The following is a 21153-nucleotide window of genomic DNA, read 5'->3' on the forward strand; positions in this document are numbered from 1 at the left end:
ACATTACATGGATGGTATGTATAAGTTAAAAAGGTTTTAAGTAGGACATGGATAACAAGTGATAGGGTTCGTTGACACCTGTAAAATGCATTCAAGGCTAACAAATTTGTTATCTTGTTTATATGAATGTAGGGGAGGACTCTATCTTTACTTAGGATCTTTTTGGCTTAGCTGTTGTCCGTCATTGTCGATTCTGGCCTCTTTCACTTTAGAATCAATTGTTCTTGACTATCTTATGTACAAAACACTAGAATGGTACCTCATTCTCACTATGATGTACAAAAATGAATCAAAGATTGAGTTGTTCTTGTGCTAATCCTTGTCCTTTGTTTAAAGCCATTTGTCTTTTGTGATGTTATGTTCTTTTGTGTATACGTATAAGTCTAAAAACAACAACACACATGTCCTAAACACAAGGTTTTTCCAAAATGTTGGAAGACCAACATACTGGCTTTAGAAATCTATTGAGCTATAGGGATTTGGTGGATCCACTTTCTATAATTCATATTTAGATTGACTGGTGTTAGGTGGTCCATCTTAGACTATAGGTCGGATTCCTGCTCACAGTTATCATGGTTTTTTTACTTTCCCAGTTTTATCGTTACAGGTTAATCCATGCTTACTTACGTTGGTTCTAACTGATGTTTCAGGTACACATTAAAGACAAGCTGACTCCTCGCATGAGGGTCATCCATGACCCTTTGAAGCACGCAAAGATATTGGAAAACATTTTCCGATTCTTAAAGGACCACCCTTTACATAAAGCCTCGCCTCCTAGAATTATACATTTTCTTAATAGAAAAGTGAAAAGCAAAAAAATCACTTATCCTAAGTAAATGCAATCTAATCTCTCAATATTTTGTTACAGGTCTTATCCCTCTCCCAAGGGCTTGAGTTGGTTCAGGAACTATTTTTGTGGCTAGCTCCCTGGTTATTCAATGTATTAGCAATCTGGATGCTTCTACTCTTATTTATGTTTGTGTCCTAGCTGACAAGAAGTCTTATATCCTACATATGCTTTCTTGCAATGATTGGGACAAGATTTTGGCTACTCTTGACAAAGATACTGATGATGGGGTTGTTATGATCTCACAATACATATCCCATTTATGTGCATTAGCTCTGCAATATAATCAAGATCTTGCTCAATTCTCCCCTTCTGGTGTTGAACTTGCCAATTTTCTTAAAAAATTATGTGGGCTTTATCCTGCTTTCATTAGTACTCCTGCTACCCCTATTGTCCCACAAACTGGTGCACTCTTGTGTAGACACAATGCTACTCTGAAAGTTGTTAAAGATTAATTTATGTACCCTCACTGACTCTACCCTTCTAGAGATGGTTCCAAAAGTTTCTAAAGGTTTCTCTTTCCTACCGATCAGACAAATTGAAGTGGAATATTTTGAAGTGGACCATCAGTTATGGATTCTCCCTAACAAAGCTTTTTCTGCACCGATACTCAATCATTGAAACTTGGGTTTTACCTTGCCAACCTACCAGCATCTATAGTAGAAGACTGCTAGCTCAAAATACTTAAAAGTGGACAGTTTTTGCACAAAGAGGATCTTATAAAGGCCCCTTTTAACCTCAATTTTATTGATCAAGCTAAATGAGCATCGAATGCTAGCCTATATATTAGCACAAGAGGAAATATGGAGTTTGCCAAGAGAAATCCTGACTTTTACACGGAATCAATCTTGAATGTCTATCGACCTTACTTGAAATGTGCTTATAACCCAAAGGCTACCTATGATTCTAGCATTATGTGGTTTGACCATGCTATTTGGTACATTCTTAATCATTTGGAACAACTCTTCCCTGAGAAACCTGTAGACTTCCACTTATCTCTAATTTGCTCTTGGCTTGGAGGGCAAGCTAGACCCTTTGTTATTGCCCATATTGCTTTCAATGACTTTCAAAAATTGATGCTTGACATCCTCAAGGAACTTAAATTTTATGAGCCTGGCACTTACCTCACCACCTGTGCCAACTACAAAGGAGTCAAAATTGCCAATGGACTACTCAAACCATGTATTGAGGATGATGATTCTCCATCTCTTAGAAGACCTAACTCACTAACTACCCCCAACAACTCTTTTACATCTTTTTTAACTCATGGCACTTCTACTAGCTTAATAGAGGAAAATCTCGTAATTACACTAAAGGAAAAGGAAGCAGTACCCCTATTCGACATCTCCTTGACATGTAGCTTATTTTGGTATGCACTTTATTTTTGGCCCCCGCGAGAGAAAGACCATTTCTAGCTAAACTTCGGTGGTAGATCGAATGTATGTACACTGTTTATATCAAAATGAACTCCTTAATTGGTTTTCTTCCAAATATATCTTTTGCAAATGTCTTGATATTTTTTGGTAACCATACTATGTTGAAAAATGTCATGATAGGATGGACACATCATCTGCATATTAAGAATCTTATTTACAACAATGACTTTTTACAAAACAATGCTATCCTAGAGTGTTCCTATGTGGAGCATGAGTTATTTTGCAAAGACTTTGGTGAATTAGGTAAGCATGTATGCACTTGTGATCTAAGGATCATTCATAATCCTTTGATTCGAAGGATCATTGGTAAGAGTTTGAATCAAATTCCTATGTTTGCAAAAAATCCTTATCTAGCCCTTACAACTTTGCTTAGCTGCTTGACAGATTGAGTCAATACTCTCTGACTAGAGATGATAGTCCTATCGGACTTAACCAATCTGTTTGATTAATGTCTTTTTTACAAAAAATCACTCTCTTGACACATAAGTGGTTATCTACTACTAGTTCCTAGATCACACCTGAGGTTAGCTTAAATTTTCAGAAACTTTATCTTAAGTGGTTTATTGTTGGTCTTGATAAAGCTGCTAATTGTCCTACTTTTATTGCAAAAATCTTGCATGGAAGGCTACTCACTTACATCTTGTTGGGGATGAGTTTACTTAACATATCCCTCAATGATACCACCAATATGATCATTGATCACCTTTGGAATATTGGCTACTCACCTGATGATAACAAACTACCAGTATTATTTCCAATGTATAAACACCACAAACAAAAATTTCGATGGATTTTAGATGCTTCTAATGGTATCTATATAGGTCTTACTGAAGACATTACTATGTGTCTTGATCTCGTACTAACCGAGTTCAAACTGGTATGTGCCATAAAACAGAAAATGTGCTTGGATGTTCTTCAAATCCAATACAATCCATACCAACTCGCAAAAAACTTTACTGAGGTGACACTCATCCTCCCTAAGCAAATTTTTTATCTTTTCTTTGCTGATATCACTCATTGTTACAAAAACATTCCCCTTAATGGGGATTTTGGGCTAAACAACATTTTGGAAAAAAATCAAGTTAGCTTTTAATAATGCCAACTTAAGAGGTCTCTCTTACATTTCTCTTGCAAGTAAACCCACATGGGATAAAAAATCTAACTTAATATCTAATGCTCAATGTGGAGAGAATAAGCTGTCTAACATTATTTCATGGCTTCTTGATAATTGTATGGTTCAATTTGGTGGCCGATGCTACACTCAATGTCTTGGTATTCCAGTAGGCTTTTCTTGCTCTCCCCTTATGTGTAACATATACTTGGCTTACTTTGAATATAAATGGTATCTTAAAACCATGAAAAACAAAAATACAAACCATAAGCTCTCCCTGTTTACTCATAGCTATAGGTATATGGATTATATTTTAGCCTTCAATATAGATCCTTTCAAGAAGAAATCTCATCTATATATCCAAACGGCCTCAAAATTGAACCAACTTTCGAAACTGGTTTTGATAATCCTTCCGGATTCTTTTCTACCTCTATATTGTTCTTGAATTTCTCAATTTTGTTGCACAACCCTTGCAATGATAATATTAACCTTTGTTTTATTTGGAAAAGGGGCAACTTGAAAATCTCCACTACGGAGTTTGTAAAAAGAAGAGTAATTGACTGCCTAAAGCGCCACTAAATTCTTGTTTGTCTACTTTACATAATTTTGTATTCTTCTTTAGATAGCTTCATTGCTTGGGAAGATATCAACCACCTTTAACAAATATTTCCTTAATGGTTTTAAAAGATCAGACTTGGTTAACACTATCACAACAGCTATTACACTTAATGATTGGCCTGGCTTAAGAATTAATCATACTATATCTCATCACACTAATTAGGAACAGTAGGCCCATACTCAATGGGCCTACTATCGATTCATTGAGTATGGTGCTTGGGCTTATAAGGGCGAGCGCGCGTGCACACACACACACACACACACACACACACACACACACACACACACACACACATGTCACTGTCATCTGTGGTTTACTATTGACCTATCCTATACCTGGAAACTTTTGTGTAAAACTTGTAAACTACAATGCTAGTTTGGACGTGGCCTTGTCCATTGAAAGACCTTCCACTGGAGGCTTAAAAATTGTAGCTCTCCTCTATTGCCAAACCCCTTCTTGCACTATCCTAGCTTCAATAAAGTTCTAGGGTTGGTTTTCTTTAGGTGGAACTCACCACTAAACACTCTTGTGTGGCCTATCCTATACCTGGAAACTCCTGTCTCAAACTTTTTTTGACTTGACCATATCCTCTAAAGGACCTTCCACTTGATGCTTATAATCTGTAGCTCTCCTAAAGAGCTAAACCCCCCTCTTGTATTATCTTGGCTTAAGTATTGCTCTTTGGTCAATATAAATTTGGTGGAATTCACCCCTAACACATTGGGTTTAAGTTGATATTAGTGGGAATACCCCCCTAAAACCTATTCTCAAAGTGGTCTCTCCTCTCGAGCATGATGGGAGGCTCTAAGCTAGCTTACTCCCCACCTACTGCTTAGCAACACTATCTCTTATCCTCATTCTCTCTCTCTCTCTCTCTCTCTCTCTCTCTCTCTCTCTCTCTCTCTCTCTCTCTCTCTCTCTCTCTCTCTCTCTCTCTCTCTCTCTCTCTCTCTCCCCCCCCCCCCCCCCCCGCGCGGCATCGCCATAGGCTCATGCATGCATAATATAGGACCTATGCTGCCTGCACACTTGGACTTTGTGTCGATTCTGTAAGCTAAACCTGTGGGTATCTTTGTTTGAACTCAATTAGAGGGTCCTCTACTTAAAGGTGAGGGATGATCTTCCCCTCACTTAGCTTTGCTTTGTGTTTTGTCTATCTCGGCAAGTAAGTTGAGTGAGTGGTCTACCGATTACACTAGTTCTATGAAAGTATTGTGTGTGGCGTGGCGTGGTCTCCCTTCTTACTTCACACTATGGAGTTACTCAAACAAAACAATGCATCTCAGGTTGGTGCCAAGCTGTTGATGATAAAAAATACACATAATTTGTTACTTTTTCTTGGTTTCTAGTTTTTGCCATGTCACATTGTTGCCGAACTATGAATGATAGGAAAATACCCTTAACCTCTGTCATTTTTTACTCCTACCATGTTGTGTTAGTGATGCATCATGGTTTTGAGAAATATGGCACTTGAAATTCTCTAACGATTGATACAAATCTGCAATAATGATGTGTTATTTATTAAACCTCTGTTGTTTGCCGATCAAGTGATACCTCTGTTGAACCAGGTTTTTGCCTATTCTGACATATTCTATGACTGATGAGACCATTGGGATCGATTGAGAAATGTGCTCCTTCCCTACGGTCTTTTGTTCGCTGAAATTTCAAAAATCTGTACTGCTCCTAGGATTTTCTTTTATAAATTTTTTTACATTTGACAAGGTTGCCGGTATATTGCGTCGTTGTCTATAAATTTTTGAGTTATTTTTTTAATCAATTTTTGATTTGGTAAGCCTCGCATGTTGGTGTCAAGAAACTTTCTATATGAAAATGGTTGGGGGGAATTTCTCCATGTCAAAAACTAAATATATGTTGCCTTTGGGCTTTGAAATACGATACCCTATGATAGGTTTAAGTTGGGTCTTCTTGGATCATCTACTCCCTTAGGATCTTAATGGGGATATGTTACCAACTTACTGACAAAACTTTTCTCATGCTTGTGCATGCTATAGTAACGGCTACTCTACAACCTGGCTAGTGCTAGGTATTTTTTACTAGGAATTGATTAAACTCTAAACATCGATAGTTTATACAATCTGGAGTTCCTAAAACTATTCAAATATATTGCATTAATTGTTTGGATCAAATCTATGTTAGATAGGGACTGAAATCAAGGAAATGCAGCCGCTTGCTTCTAGCTTTTTGAGTTGTAGTACTACTAGGAGTTATTTTGGAAAAAAACCGGTTACTTTAGATTAAGCACATTGGAATTTTTTTAAAGGCTATTGGGTGCTTCTTGTATGGCTTGGGAACTCTCACATTTGTAAAATCTAATGTTTTATGAAATTTGTGATGCAATAATGATACGATATTGGTTAATTGAGATTGTCAGTTAAAGTTTTAACTTTGGCCTTTACTGATCACTCAGGAATAATAGATTTATAAATAACCTTGTTAGCACTAGTTGGATAATGGTCATGCTTGTGACACGTGTAAAATCTTAGATTTCATTCTTGTTTAACAAAAACCACTAAAACCATGAAGTGGTTTGGCAGAAAGGGTTCATGTGTTGACTTCTTTGGGATAAAAATGGGTAAAACACTTGGATCAAAAGGGGTGATGGGCTTTCGATAAGAACTTAATCTAATTTATAAATATGAATAATTTCCTCAAAAAATATGGGATAATTGCTAACCTTAAAACTTTCACTACCTAATTTAAAGGATCTCACTTGGATAAGAAGGGGTGATGGCCTTCTGATCACGACTTAAAATGAGTTTTAAAATTAAAAAACACACTTTACACTTGATCAAGAGGGGTAACGGCCTTCTGATCTCAAAAATAGTGATAGCTTCATACCATTTCTACTGAGAATGGATACTTGTCGCTTTTTAACACTACATGGATGGTAGGTATAAGTTCAAAAGGTTTTAAATTGGACATGGATACCCATTAATAGGATTTGTTGACACTTGTAAAACATATTCAAGGCTAACGAATGTGCTATCTTGTTTATATGGATGTAGGTGAGGACTCTATGACTACGTAGGATCTTTTTGGCTTAGTTGATGTTCGTATCTATCGAATCTGGCCTCTTTCACTTTAGAATCAATTGTTCTTGACTATCTTATGTACAAAACACTAGAATGATACTTCATTCTCACTATGATGTACAAAAATGAATCATAGACAGAGTTGTTTTTGTGCTAATCCTTGTCCTTTGTTTAAAGCCAACTATCTTTTGAAATGTTATGTTCTTTTGTGTATAAGTATAAGCTCAAAAACAACAACACACAAACACATTGAGGGATTGCTTATATGAGTCCCTTGTTGTTTCCCGAGCATCGGCTTGTAGACAATCAAAAACATTAAATTTTCCCCTCTACCCTTTCCTTTCTAATCCCAAAGGAGGATCTTTACAAATTCCATCTAATGAAACATTTGTGCACACCTATTCGTGACAAAATAATAAAGCAATCTTTTAAGTTGATGATTTATCAATCTTTTAAGTTGATGATTTGTACAACCTCATATCCACATTGCATAAAAACCCATTAATTACCTTCGGAGATTTGTTTGGAAGCTCTAATTATAAGAGAATAGCACAAATTCCCCCTAAGGCTTGCTCCATGCGCCCGCACCCACATGCATGCACTACATCCCACTTGCATTGTGACCACTATCCCGCCTCCATTGCATCCCTCCACCCTCCCCAGTCCTTCTTGTAGGCATCATTTTGAGCGTGTGTGTAACATTTAATGGTCTAGTAACTTGTGTGTAGAGGAAAATAACATGAACATAGTGAGCATTTCATTAGAATAGCTTCCTAATGAGAATAACAAGAATGCTTGGGTGGAGAGAGCAACGAAAAGCATAACACCTAGTTAGATAGCATGAACAATACTTCAAAAGAGAGAGAAATTAAGCAATTGGCAACAGTTGAAGACCGGATTTGCATGGAGCCGGTCCCCCGTCCAAAAGGCTTTGTATTATGGTTTCTCCCATCAAGAGAGACATTTTACAATACAATCCTTTGTGCTCCTTCAATATTAGCTAGTGCAATGAAGATGGAAACTTCATGCACTGAGAAAAACACTTATCAAACACAACATCAATTCCCTCACGGTCTCAGACTCAAGACCTCACACACCTTTGAAGATGGTGAGAGCTAGCGGGGTATGAGAGTAGATTGAGAGGAAGAAGGAGTATTCTTACGAGAAAGATGTACATTTCCTCACATAATCACTCATATTAGCATAGCTTAGCTTAGTAATTAGAATGGTAGAGGAGATGAGCATGCATTGAAGCTTGGATCTTGGTTGGATTTGCATCACAAAGCAAAGAGTTGTTGGTGTAGGCCTTCCTTCTCACAAGCTTGGAGTAGGTGATAAGCTTTCCATTAAAGCTTGAGAAGGAGAGAGTCTTCTTTGCTTCACACATGAGATTGTGTGAGTGTGTGTGTGATAATGCCTTGCAAAAATCAGCCCCCTCTCTCTCTCTTCGTGGACCTCCCTTGCTAATTACTCATGCTACAACCCTATTGGATCCCCCCAGGCCTAGCCAATGGGAATTAAGTAGTATAAGTGATAGCCTTCTGACATGTGTCCCCCTTTACCCTTTTGTGAGAGATTTAGGTAATTAATAAATGCAACTAAACTCTCATTGGACCCCTTTGCCTCCTGGCCAATAGGAATTAGGCAAGCCATTAAGTTGCTGAATGCTCATTGGTCCCCTTGGGAGACTGTCCAATAGTCTTCTAGAGAGCTTAATTCTTATTGGTTCTTTTATTAAGTGTTTTTAAATTAATTAAACTAGATTTACTCTAGCCTAATTCTCATTGGTCCACCTCCAAGGCCATCCAATAGGAATTGGTACATCTTGTGGGCATCTGGGCTAGGGAGCTGACATGTGTCCCTCATTCCCTTTGTGTAAAGGGAGCTTGTGTGTGTGTGTGAGTTTCTCTCTCATCCCCTACTTGCAAGGCTCGCCCCCTCCTATGTAGGGATTGATAAAGACTTTTGGGACATACACAAAGCATCCAATTCCCCCAATGTTTGACCTTTGGACACAACCTTTGAATTTTGGAACCTTAGCATTTTGGAAGTCTTAATGGGCTGAACCTTAGGGTCTTTTAAGCCCATTGTTGCACATAGATCTTTTGCAGATGGCCCCCCCTTTGGATCCCTATTTTCCCTCCTTTGGATCCCTACTGTGGCTGGTCTGTTAGCTTAACCAATATTCTAGCTTTTTCTCCCCTGGCACTTCCCCATATTAAATGATCAATTTAACATGAGAAAATCATTTAGGAGAATTAGATATTGATTATTATGACATTACCTCTCTCTTGAAATCAAAGTCGTCCTCGACTATGGGGTAGAGAAGATAAAGCATATTCATTAGTCCTTTTCGTAGCGGGTAGAGGATCCCTATGTTACCCTACGACATCGTTCCAGAATGGATGACTAGTCCATTTGGCGCTTGAGAGCCTAAGCTGCCGCAAGCATGTCTTCACATTAGTCTTGTCAGTCTTCCATAGTAGAGTGACAAGCTCTACTTGGTGTTCGGGAGACGTCGTCTCCGTAAACTTGATCTAAGCATGCATACTACTTCATTTTTGTGCACAATAAAGAAAAAGAGAGTCTTATAAGACAAAAACTTTGTTCATTTCAAACATTTGTACATTTGCTTACTCTAGGGAAGCATTGTAAGCATTGACAAGGTTTAGGTTATCCTTTAATTGTATGCCTTGCATCCATCTAGCATCTTCAAAAGGATAATTTTTAAACTGGATAAGATATCGTTCGATAGTCTTACCGCCTCTTAGTACCTTGTCTTCATGTCGGAGAATGGACTCAGGCTGCAACACCTCTTCTTGGTCCTCGATCTCCGGTGGGTCTTCAATTGTTAGTTCTTGTGGTGGCTCTCCTTTGTAAGGCTTTAGTAGGCTCACATGGAAAGCATTGTGTATGAGCCAATGACTGGGCAACTTGAGTTGATAGTCCATCTCATTGATTGGCCTAAGAATCTGGAAAGGACCATAGTACCTTTTTGCTAACTAAGCATAGTACTTTTGGTGTCCCGTAGGATTCTTGCCCCCTCGTGTGCCTTAATCGAGCCTTGGGAAATTTTAATAAGACCCAATCATTTTCTTTAAAGGCTTGGGCTCTTCTGTGCTTGTCAACAACAGCCTTTTGCCTTTGCTGTGAGATAGAGATAGCATCCTTAATCTTTTGGAAAGATTCTTGTAGGTCTCGGCTATACTCATCTGCAGCGAAGATCTTCCCGTGTACCTTAAGTAGCAAGGGACTTTTTGATCTTCCCTCAATTACCTCAAAAGGTGCTTTTCCCGTGGAAGTATGTACAATGTTATTGTAAGCATACTCCACTAAGGGTAAGTACTTCTCCCATTGGGATCTTTGATCTACTTTTGTTACATAGGCTTTTAGTAGATCGAGAATTTGTTAGGTTAGCTATTTCACTTTGGCCATTCGTTTGCGGGTGATAGGCCAAAGAGAAGTTTAGCCTTGTTTCTAAATCCTCAAAGAGACCCTTCCAAAAATTACTCGTCATTCTAGGATCTCTATCCGACACTATGGACATTGGCAAGCCATGGTACTTGAAGATTTGTGAAATGAAGAGGGTTGCCATTTGATGGGCTTTGATAGTCTTTTTGACAGGTATAAAATGAGCTTGTTTACTGAACCTGTCTACTATCCTCCATATTCCCGTATTCCCATGGATAGACTAAGGCAATCCAAAGATAAAATCCATGGATATGCTCTCCCATGGTGAATTAGGGATTGGCAAAGGTTGAAGCAATCTAAGTTGCTTCCCTCTATCAAACTTCGTCTTTTGGCATACCACACATTTAGAAACATACTCTTGTATGTTTGCTTTCATGGTAGGCCAATAGAAATATGTTTCAATCCCCTTTAGGGTAGACTGAATCCCTCTATGCCCTGCATAAGGAGGAGCACGAGATTCATACATTACTTTCTCACGTAGTGAGCTAGTAATGCATAGTCTATTGCCGTGGAGAAGATAACCATCTTGTAAAGTAAATGGTTCCTCTTTCTTCCCTAGTGCAAGGGCTGAAATCACATCTCTAAAATCGGGATCAATAGCATACTCATCTATCATAGAAGATAGATCATTGTGAGTTGCTATGGAAACCGCATTCACTCTCGGCCGTCTTGAGAGTGCATCGGCTACTTGATTATGCTTGCCAGCAATGTGAGCAATATGAAAATGAAATTGCGAAAAGAAATTTTCCCCTCATTTGTTTGTCGGAGAGCTTGGTTTGCGTCGTGAAGTACTTAAGACTTTGGTGATCCGTTCGCAGAATGAAAGGAGTCCCCAATAAATAGTGCTTCTATGAGTCTAAGGCATGTAGAACTGCAAGGTGTTCCTTTTCATATATGCCTAGAGCGTGCTCAATAGGGTCGAGCCTTCGACTTTCATAGCCTATGGTGTGCCCTTCTTGAAGCAAAACAGCTCCAAGGCAATCACGACAAGCGTCATATTGGACCTCAAATGGCTTTGAGAGATCCGATAGTGTAAGCACAGGTTGAGAGATAGGCTTTTCGAAAGGATTGTTCTCCTTGGCGGACCATGTGTACCTAGCATTTTCTTTGTTAGGTCATGTAATGGTCCTGCTATTAGTGATAACTTTTCTATGAAGCGTCTATAGTATGCACACAAACCTATAAAGGTTCTTAAAGATTCCCTGGTTTAGGCCATCCTTTTATTACCTCTAACTTTGATGGATCCATTTGGATGCCATCTTGAGAGATAATGTGACCTAAATACTGAATCTCTTGTAAGAAAAATTCACTTTTCTTTTTATTAACATAAAGTTTATTCTCTCTTAGAACTTGACATATTACCTGGAGGTGCTGCTTGTGTTCGTCTAATGAATTAGAGTAGATGATGATATCATCAAAGAACACTCCTGTAAACGTTCGGTGAGGCTTGGAGAATCCCATGAGCACGAAGCTGCCGTTGCACTTCACTTTGGAGGGATGGATTGCCCATGGCTTGTTAAAGCCTAGAAACAAGATAGTTAACAAGCATCGGGGCATCATTAGTAGCTTGCTCATTAGCAAAATCAAAGTTATCAATAGTAGTTTCACTCACTTTACTATTGTCAGCCATTCTAACAACTTTTAGGTGTAAACTTTTTAGGTGTACTTTGGCACTTCAAGCCCTAGTTGCTACTCCTCTTTACCCCTTTAGAAAAAACACTCAAGCTACTGTACCTGTGGCTCGAATACCATTAATTGCAAGGAATAGAAGAGAGGGTCATTCAACACCAAAACAACACCGGATTCTGTCAAGCTTCTAATAGCTCAATAGTGGTTAAGCCGTAGGCAAGCCCCGTAGGACTTCAATATTAAGACCATAGCTCTCGACGGTGATGCCCCATTAACTGCACAAAGGGAGGTGCACTGCAAGGCTGAAAAATCCCTATTCTACCTACTCACATGCAATTAATAGTACCAACCATTTATAGCTAGCTTGAGGACCTCCCTTCTTGAGCAAGAAAAGAGAAACCCTGTGCTCTGATACCAATGTAACATTTAATGGTCTAGTAACTTGTGTGTAGCGGAAAATAGCATGAACATAGTGAGTATTTCATTAGAATAGCTTCCTAATGAGAATAACAAGAGTGCTTGGGTGAAGAGAGCAACAAAAAGCATAACACCTAGTTAGATAGCATGAAAAATACTTCAAAAGAGAGAGGAATCAAGAAATTGATAACAGTTGAGGACCGGATTTTCATGGAGACGGTCCCCCCTCCAAAAGGCTTTGTATTATGGTTTCTCCCATCAAGAGAGACATTTTACAATACAATTCTTTGTGTTCCTTCAATACTAGCTAGTGCAATGAAGATGGAAACTTCATGCACTAAGCAAAACACTTATCAAACACAACATCAATTCCCTCACGGTCTTAGACCCAAGACCTCACACACCTTCAAAGATGGTGAGAGCTAGTGGGGTATGAGAGTAGATTGAGAGGAAGAAGGAGTATTCTTACGGGAAAGATGTACATCTCCTCACATAATCACTCATATTAGCATAGCTTAGCTTAGTAATTAGCATGGTAGAGGAGATGAGCATGCATTGAAGCTTGGATCTTGGTTGGATTTGCATCACAAAGCCAAGAGTTGTTGGTGTAGGCCTTCCCTATCACAAGCTTGGAGTAGGTGATAAGCTTTCCATTAAATCTTGAGAAGGAGAGAGAATCTTCTTTGCTTCACACATGAGATTATGTGAGTGTGTGTGTGATAATGCCTTGCAAAAATCAGTCCCCCTCTCTCTCTTGGTCGACTTCCCTTGCTAATTAGTCATGCTACAACCCTTTTGGATCTCCCCAGGCCTAGCCAATGGGAATTAAGTAGTATAAGTGATAGCCTTCTGACATGTGTCCCCCTTTACCCTTTTGTGAGAGCTTTAGGTAATTAATAAATGCAACTAACCTCTCATTGGACCCCTTTGCCTCCTGGCCAAAAGGAATCAGGCAAGCCATAGGGCTGCTGAATGCTCATTGGTCCCCTTGGGAGACTGTCCAATAGTCTTCTAGAGAGCTTAATTCTTATTGGTTCTTCCATTAAGTGTTTTTAAATTAATTGAAGTAGATTTAATCTAGCCTAATTCTCATTGGTCCACCTCCAAGGCCATCCAATAGGAATTGGGTACACCTTGCGGGCATCTGGGCTAGGGAGCTGACATATGTCCCTCATTCCCTTTGTGTAAAGGGAGCTTGTGTGTGTGTGTGTGTGTGTGTGAGTTTCTCTCTCATCCCCTACTTGCAAGGCTCGCCCCCCTCCTATGTAGGGATGATAAAGACTTTTGGGACACACACAAAGCATCCAATTCCCCCAATGTTTGACCTTTGGACACAACCTTTGAATTTTGGAAATCTTAATGGGCTGAACCTTAGGGTCTTTTAATCCCATTGTTGCACATAGCTCTTTTGTAGATGGCCCCCCCTTTGGATCCCTATTTTCCTAGCTTAACCAATATTCTAGCTTTTTCTCCTGTGGCACTTCCCCATATTAAATGATCAGTTTAACATGAGAAAATCATTTAGGAGAATTAGATATTGATTATTATGACAGTGTGTGCAAATTCCAAGGCCTTCAAAGGAAATTTTAAAAATCCTACCTCAGTCAAATAAATCAGACGATGGCATAATGGAGCAATACCTCGCTCATTTGCTTAGATAAACAACGCAAGTTGCCCTGCACAAGGATAGAGCGATAAAGAGAGCATCACACTATGAAGGGAATCGACATGGAATGATTGTGAATGGGATGAAATTTTGCAAGGGGGTGCCTCAACTCAACTCACTAAGTTGCCCCTTCACCTACCCCCCTACCTTGCCACATCAAAAGACATCCCTCCCTCTCTCTCCTCCACTTGTCCTTTCCCTCCCTTTTTCTTCAAGGCTCAAAGATGGAGTATTTCTTAGATTCCGTCTAATGAACCCCAAACCAAAATTAGCCACACTTGTTACCACAACAAAAAGTACAAAACGTGGAAAACTATTTATTTTTTAAATTATAACAAAACTCACAACGGTGACTAGATTATATTGACAGCCACAAAAAATTACAAATTCTTGCCATGCTCGTGCCAAGCCATGACATCTCTAAGAGGTCATCGATACATTGGCTAATAGGGGAGCCACCCAATGGCAAACTAGGACCCTTATATATGAGAGTCAGTTACTACGGTGCCAATTAACCTATTCCATTCATCAAAGTTATTAAGTTTCCCTCTAAGATCGGGCCGGTGCTTCTTGTATTATCTCTGTAAGCTTGGCTGTTTCCATGGTGTTGTGGAATATATGACCGCTCCTAGCCTTCCGCACCTATTTGAAGTAGCATACTCTAACAATTTGTGTTGCAATAAGCATCTCCTAGCTTTGAAAAACCTTCCCTCCCAAAAAAAGATCATTCTTATAGAAGACTATCTTCTAGGTCCTTTGTACCCATTTGCATATCTTTCCCGTAAGGCCGTTGATTAGAGGGTATTCGTTGAACACGTGGGAGAGGACTTCGCTAGTTGTTCTGCATTGAGAGCATCTATCTGGGCCAATTCCCCTAGCTAGAGCCTTCACCCCATTTGGCAGGCTCCCCACAATACCTTCTAGAGAAAGACCTTCATATCAAGTGGCCATTGTGGGCACCACATGTTCCTGGTGACTTCCTCCCATCTTGTCATTTTCCAATTCATGCCCCACTATTTGTTCAATGCAAAGAACCAATTCATCAAAGCCATAAGTGTGTGGTATACCTCTTTGGTTTGAGGCTTAATGAAGTGTCCGTCCTTAGGCCATCTCCATGCTTTCCAATCAAACTCAGACTCACAACTAGGTAGGCACCAACTATCCATTTGTTCTAGGGCTCTGCTAATCAATAGTCTTTCAGTCCCATCTTGTACTGGTGAACCATTTGGTCTGTTATTTTTCACCGGTTATTGTTGTGATCCCATAGTTGGACCAATTGTCAGATACCCTTGTTATTGATCTTTCTAGAAGCTTCTCTAGAAAATGGATTCAGAGAGATGCTTCCCACCTTAGACAGCCACAGGGACCAAAGAGATGCAGAGTTGTGAAAATAACTTGTAAGTTCTCCCTACCCCAAAGTCTCCATTGCTCTTTTGCATTTCCTAACGAGCTCACTCGTCACACCCCCGAGCTTCAGGCTAGACCACCGAGAAGAAAATAATTTATCATGTACCTCGAGTCCTTTCCACTAAGCACATTGCAAGTAAAGCTTGGCATTGTCCATCATGGCCATGGCCATAGTAGCTCAAGAATGATCTTGCTTCCTGAGTGCGACCACAAACTTAGCACACTGGGCCTCCGCATGGGTTAATAATCCCGAGACTGCCTTGCTCGATCGATCTCGCCACTATTTCCCAGCTAGCCCACTACCAGGGCATCAAGTATTTTTATTGGTTTAAGGAACTCTTTCAAATTGCATTTGGAAAGCTTCAACATCGGATCATTGAAAGCTATATACGAGAGCATGAATAAGTTGATCACTTTCACTTTGTTCGGGGAGGGAAGAAGCACATACTCCCATCTATGCATCTTGCTTCTTATCTTCTCCACATGACCCAAGTGAATTTTTTATTGTGGTTTACATCTACCCCTAGTGGAGCTCCAAGGAGTCGGAATATCTTCCCTTTTGCCACTATCTCCTAGTGGAGCTCCAAGGAGTCGGAATATCTTCCCTTTTGCCACTATCTCCTCGAACTACATTGATGGATCGAATGAGTCTCTCTCCGAGAGAGAGAGATCAATCTTGATTTATCAATGCTACACTTTGACCCTGATGCTATGGCATACGTTTGCACAATCTCCAGAGCCTTTTTGATCACCTAAGGGTAGGCTTTGAGGAAGAGAAACGAGTCATCCGCAAAAAGCTTAGCTCATAGTTGGTTGTTGTTAGGTTGAGATAGTCCTTGAGTCTCCCCTCTCATAGCATTATCCTCAAGTAAGGTCACTAGAGGATGAGATCCAATGGCAAACATAACAGGGCAAGCCCCAAACCAAAATTAGCCACACTTGGTACCACAAAAAAAGTGCAAAACGTGGAAAACTATCTTGTTGTAACAATGCAGTCCATGTCATGAGAATTCAAAAACAACAAGAAGCCGAACGAGAATAGTGGTTAAGTATGTGTGCATTTGTGTCTAATTTTTTGCAGCATGCTTATTCCCTTACGTTCTCTATTTTCTTTAGTTGAGCGGAAAGCATGGAAGTGGTCGAGGGGGAAGGTCATTTGCTTCTCCCTCAATAAAGAGCATTTACGAGAAACTAGCTTTCCCTAAGCAATGGGTTGGAAATCTCAACAAAACTTGCTCCAGAAGGTGGAGCATGATCAAATGGAGCCAGGTACTACAAAGAGGATCATAAGGTTTTCTTGTGGAGAACGTTGTTTGGTTTTTGCCAATCGGGGACAAGGCCAAGGGGAGAGGTCTTGGCGAATGGATCTTCTTTCAACTAGGCTTTAGAAAAGTCCTAGCACTAGGATCCAGACGCTTGGTCGATGAAGATATGATGACATAAATTTGTATTATTAGAGTTGTTCTAAAAGCCATATGCGTTTCTAGGAATGAACAACTATTCCAAAAAAAGAACGAAGTACTACATGCAAAACCAGTGTTGGAAACTTGTGGTTGGCATCAACTATATAAGAGAGGAAAGGAAAATCAGCTCAGGATATGTGCGACCAAAAGCATGTATTTACCAATCCTAGAGCAAGCACATGAAGGATTCAGTGGAGGCCATTTCTTAGGGGATAAGACGACAAAAATTGTCTTAACCGCAAGAATATGGTGGCCTACATTACACATGGACACTGATGAATATGTTAAAAGATGCAATGCATGTTAGCTGTCGTGCGCACTTCACTTGCGCTAGGTGGACATGCTTCTGCTACAGTCTAGCATGAGTCATTAGATTAGGACCTACCCTGGCACTCTGTGAGCCTCTAGCAGGACGTGCACGCCCAAGTCGGTCATAGTTGCATACCCTCTCTTGCACAGTTCAGTCAATGGTATAACCTTTCTATCACCCAAGTGTGGTAGATTGGTTATTCCATTTCCCTCTTGAATAACAGGTCTTGAGTTCAACTCTACTCGTTGGCTAGATCTTTAAGGTCTCTTGGGATAGTTTCCCACGACGTTAAAGCTCTCTTCTTCTCGGGTGTGTGTGTGTGTGTGTGTGTGCGTGCTAATAAAAAGAGGAAAATGGTATAACCTTTATATCACCCAAGTGTGGTAGATTGGTTATGCCATTTCCCTCTTGAATAACAGGTCTTGACTTCAACTCTCCTCGTCGCCTAGATCTTTAAGGTCTCTTGGGATAGTTTCCTACGACATTAAAACTCTCTTCTTCTCTTTCTCCTCCCCCCCCCCCTCTTACACATGTCATCTACGCCCCTTTTCTCCTCAAAGATCCCTCTGGGCATCTAAGTAGATTCCTTTTAATAAAGCAAATCGAAAAAGATTGAGTAGACCTACCAAGGTTTTGTTGAAGGATTTTGGAGAGAGAGAGAGATAACAAAAAAAATTCTTGAAGTGATCGTGTCAAAAGGGGAAGGTGAGTTTTTTTTTTAGTGTTCCATAATATAAGCCTCATTTAGAAAACAAAAGTATGGACATTTGACTTCCTTTGAGGTGGAGGGCATCCTTTTAGTAAGCTTTACTAAGGATAGCCTAAGAAGGCTGGTTGGAAATGTCTACAAATGGATACATAAGACCTGGAGTATTAGGTTTTGCAAGAACAATCTTCTTGAAAGAGTATGAAGAACCAAGCTTTGCTAATCAACACACAAATTGTTTGATTTTTGTCACTTCAAGCAAGTATGGAGAACTAGGAACTAACACGTCTTCAAAAATGACCTCTCATAGTCTGACTTTAATGAGATTACTCAAGAAAGCAGAGAAATGATTGTATCTGCTAGAAAAAGGAGAAACTCAGGTGCATGAAACCAAGCCATCCAAGCCATCATAGGAACATTTAGATAACACCACAAAATGTTGCTTACAGAATTGCATTTATCAGTTTGGGTCTATGTAGGTCCTATTTGTATCTATTGGCCCCTCAAGGAATGTCTAGTGCTTGAGGGACTTTTGTACATTTCTTTGTGGCGAATTCAATACGTCCACTCACAATTGTGAGTCTGACAAAAAAAAAAAGTCTTAGTAAGGATAGCATTCAGATCAAGCGTTCTCCTTTTCCTACAAAACTACTCCAATGCCCAACTACCACTAATTCCTTGATATTAAGTGGGCTTTGGCTCTTCGTTAAGCCAAAAAAACTAAGAAATCCTTTTTTTTTTTTGGCCAAACTCACAATTTTGAGTGGGTATATGTATTAAATCTTGAAATGTACAAAGAAGCCTCAAGCTCATATCGAGCCTTGAGGTGCCACTCGTTTGAGTTCCTCCTTTTTCCAAGGGCAAAAATCATTTCCCTGATTTTTTGAATTATCTTGGTAAAGTTAGCTATTGAGAAGTCATTTTCAAATATCCAATGGTTCCTTGCCTTTCAAACATGCTGAAGGTAGCAAAACCTAACAGTTTGCATAAAATTTAAAAGCACTTGACTTTTTATTGCCATCCCTTCAACAAACAAGTCTTTCTTGTAGAACCCTATTTTCCAGCTCCTTTGAATCCATTTGCATAGCTATCTTGCTAGGCCACTAATCACTGTGCACTCTTTGAACAAGTGAGAGTGGTCCTTGCTTGCCTTTTTGCACCTCGAACACCTATCTAAGTCAATACCTCTCGCCAAAATCTTCAGGTTTGTTAGCAGAGCCTCCATAACACCTTCCACAAAAACAACTTCATTGATAACGAGTACTCTAGATTCCATATGTTATTAACTACCATTACCCATCTTGCTTCCGACCATTGTAAACCCCACTGTTTGTTAAGGGGGGAGAACCAATGACTCTTGAACATTAGAGTGTGATATATACTCCTTGTTTGTGGATTACTGAAATGTCTGCGCTTTGGCAATCGCAAGGATTTCTACTCAAGGTTCAACTCATAGATAGGCATCCTGCACTTTTCTAGCCCTTGAATAGTCTTCTTCACCAACAATCTTTCAGTGCCATTCAAGTGAAACTCGGTAGCCAGTTGGTTTGCTTCTTTCCAGCTTTTACTATTGTCGTCCAAAAATGGGCCAACCATCAATGACCTTTTCTATTCACTTGGTTTGCTTCTTTCTAGCTCTTACTATTGACGTCCCAAAAATGGGCCAACCATCATAGATCTTTGCTATTCACTTTTATAGCTATTTTTCTCTTTTGTGGTTGCCTGTTAGCAGTGGCTAACACAGGCTACACCGGTTATGCATTAAGCGGGAGATATGCTATGGATGTCACAATATTTTCCACTCATTTTGTATAAGTCTTGGACTCACTTGGAGTTCCAAAGTTGCATATGGTAGTTGGAGGGCTCAAGCTTAAACCCATAGTAGAAGGGATTGTGATGAAAGCCCTTAAAAGGAAGCCTTTATGCAAGGAGGCTTCATTCTTGAGTATCCACTCTTGAGGATCCACTTTTGAGAGCTCCCTCTCTCTTGAGTGTTCACTCTATGGCCTAGCCTTGAGCTTCATGTTTATGCTTGAGAGGCTAGTGCTAACCATTGTAATTAGTGTAAGCTATTCTTGATTAATCTAATCTCTATTTTCTCATTAGTCTACTTCTTCTCTACATTTCATTATGTCATGAAGTAGTATTACACTCTCATTATTCTAGATTTGAGAGAGGTATGTACTTCTTGCTATTAACCACTCCTATTCTTTCATAAGCATTCGATTTGTGATATTTAGCATCACTAATTAGGTTGATTAAGTTGGATCTTAATCTTGTAATTAGTGTGTGTGCCCTATTGTTTGCTGGTGTGTAGATAGGTTTTATGAAGCTCTAGCACCATTCACCTCGTGTGTGTATCTATTGATGAAGTGCCGTGATTGACATGTGGTAATTAGTGTGTGCTTATCATTAGTGTGCTTGGGGTTTCTAGTCTATGGTAAGTCGGACTTCGGTGGACTTGATGTATGTAGGAGTAGGTTGATTAGTGATTAGAGTAGGTTTAGAGTTAGTCTTGCCATGACTATTCTCTACTTGCATTGGAGAGGTGATCTCTTGAATCCTCTATTTCTATTCATCCGATGCTCGTGCTTCCATGTCCTAGCCTGGTTGCCGATCCATGGATTTGATAATTTTGTGTCGGTTGCGATTAGGTCGTGCTACAATGCCGCCCAAAATTTGGCACCACTGCTGGGGATCAATAACCTAAGCTAGTTAGTGAGTATAGGATGTTTAGAATAGAGTAATTTTATTACTAATTTCTCGATTTTTGAGTGTGTGTAACTCAATTTTTGGTTTGATTTGATGATGTTGTGCAAGTAATTGATTCTAATGTTGAGTTATGAATACCCCAAACCCCCAATTTCACTAATTTCATACTAACCCTTGCTAATTTTGTTTCGTTTCCATGCTAGTTGTACTAATTTCATGCTAATTTCTACTAATTTTGACTAACTTTGCTAGCCTAACCACTAACATTTGAAGTGTAAAGTATGTTAAATCCCCTTGTAAGAGGTG

The sequence above is a fragment of the Adiantum capillus-veneris genome, chromosome 2 (genome assembly GCF_014529385.1).
Source record: "Adiantum capillus-veneris isolate H3 chromosome 2, ASM1452938v2, whole genome shotgun sequence".
Lineage (NCBI taxonomy): Eukaryota > Viridiplantae > Streptophyta > Polypodiopsida > Polypodiales > Pteridaceae > Adiantum > Adiantum capillus-veneris.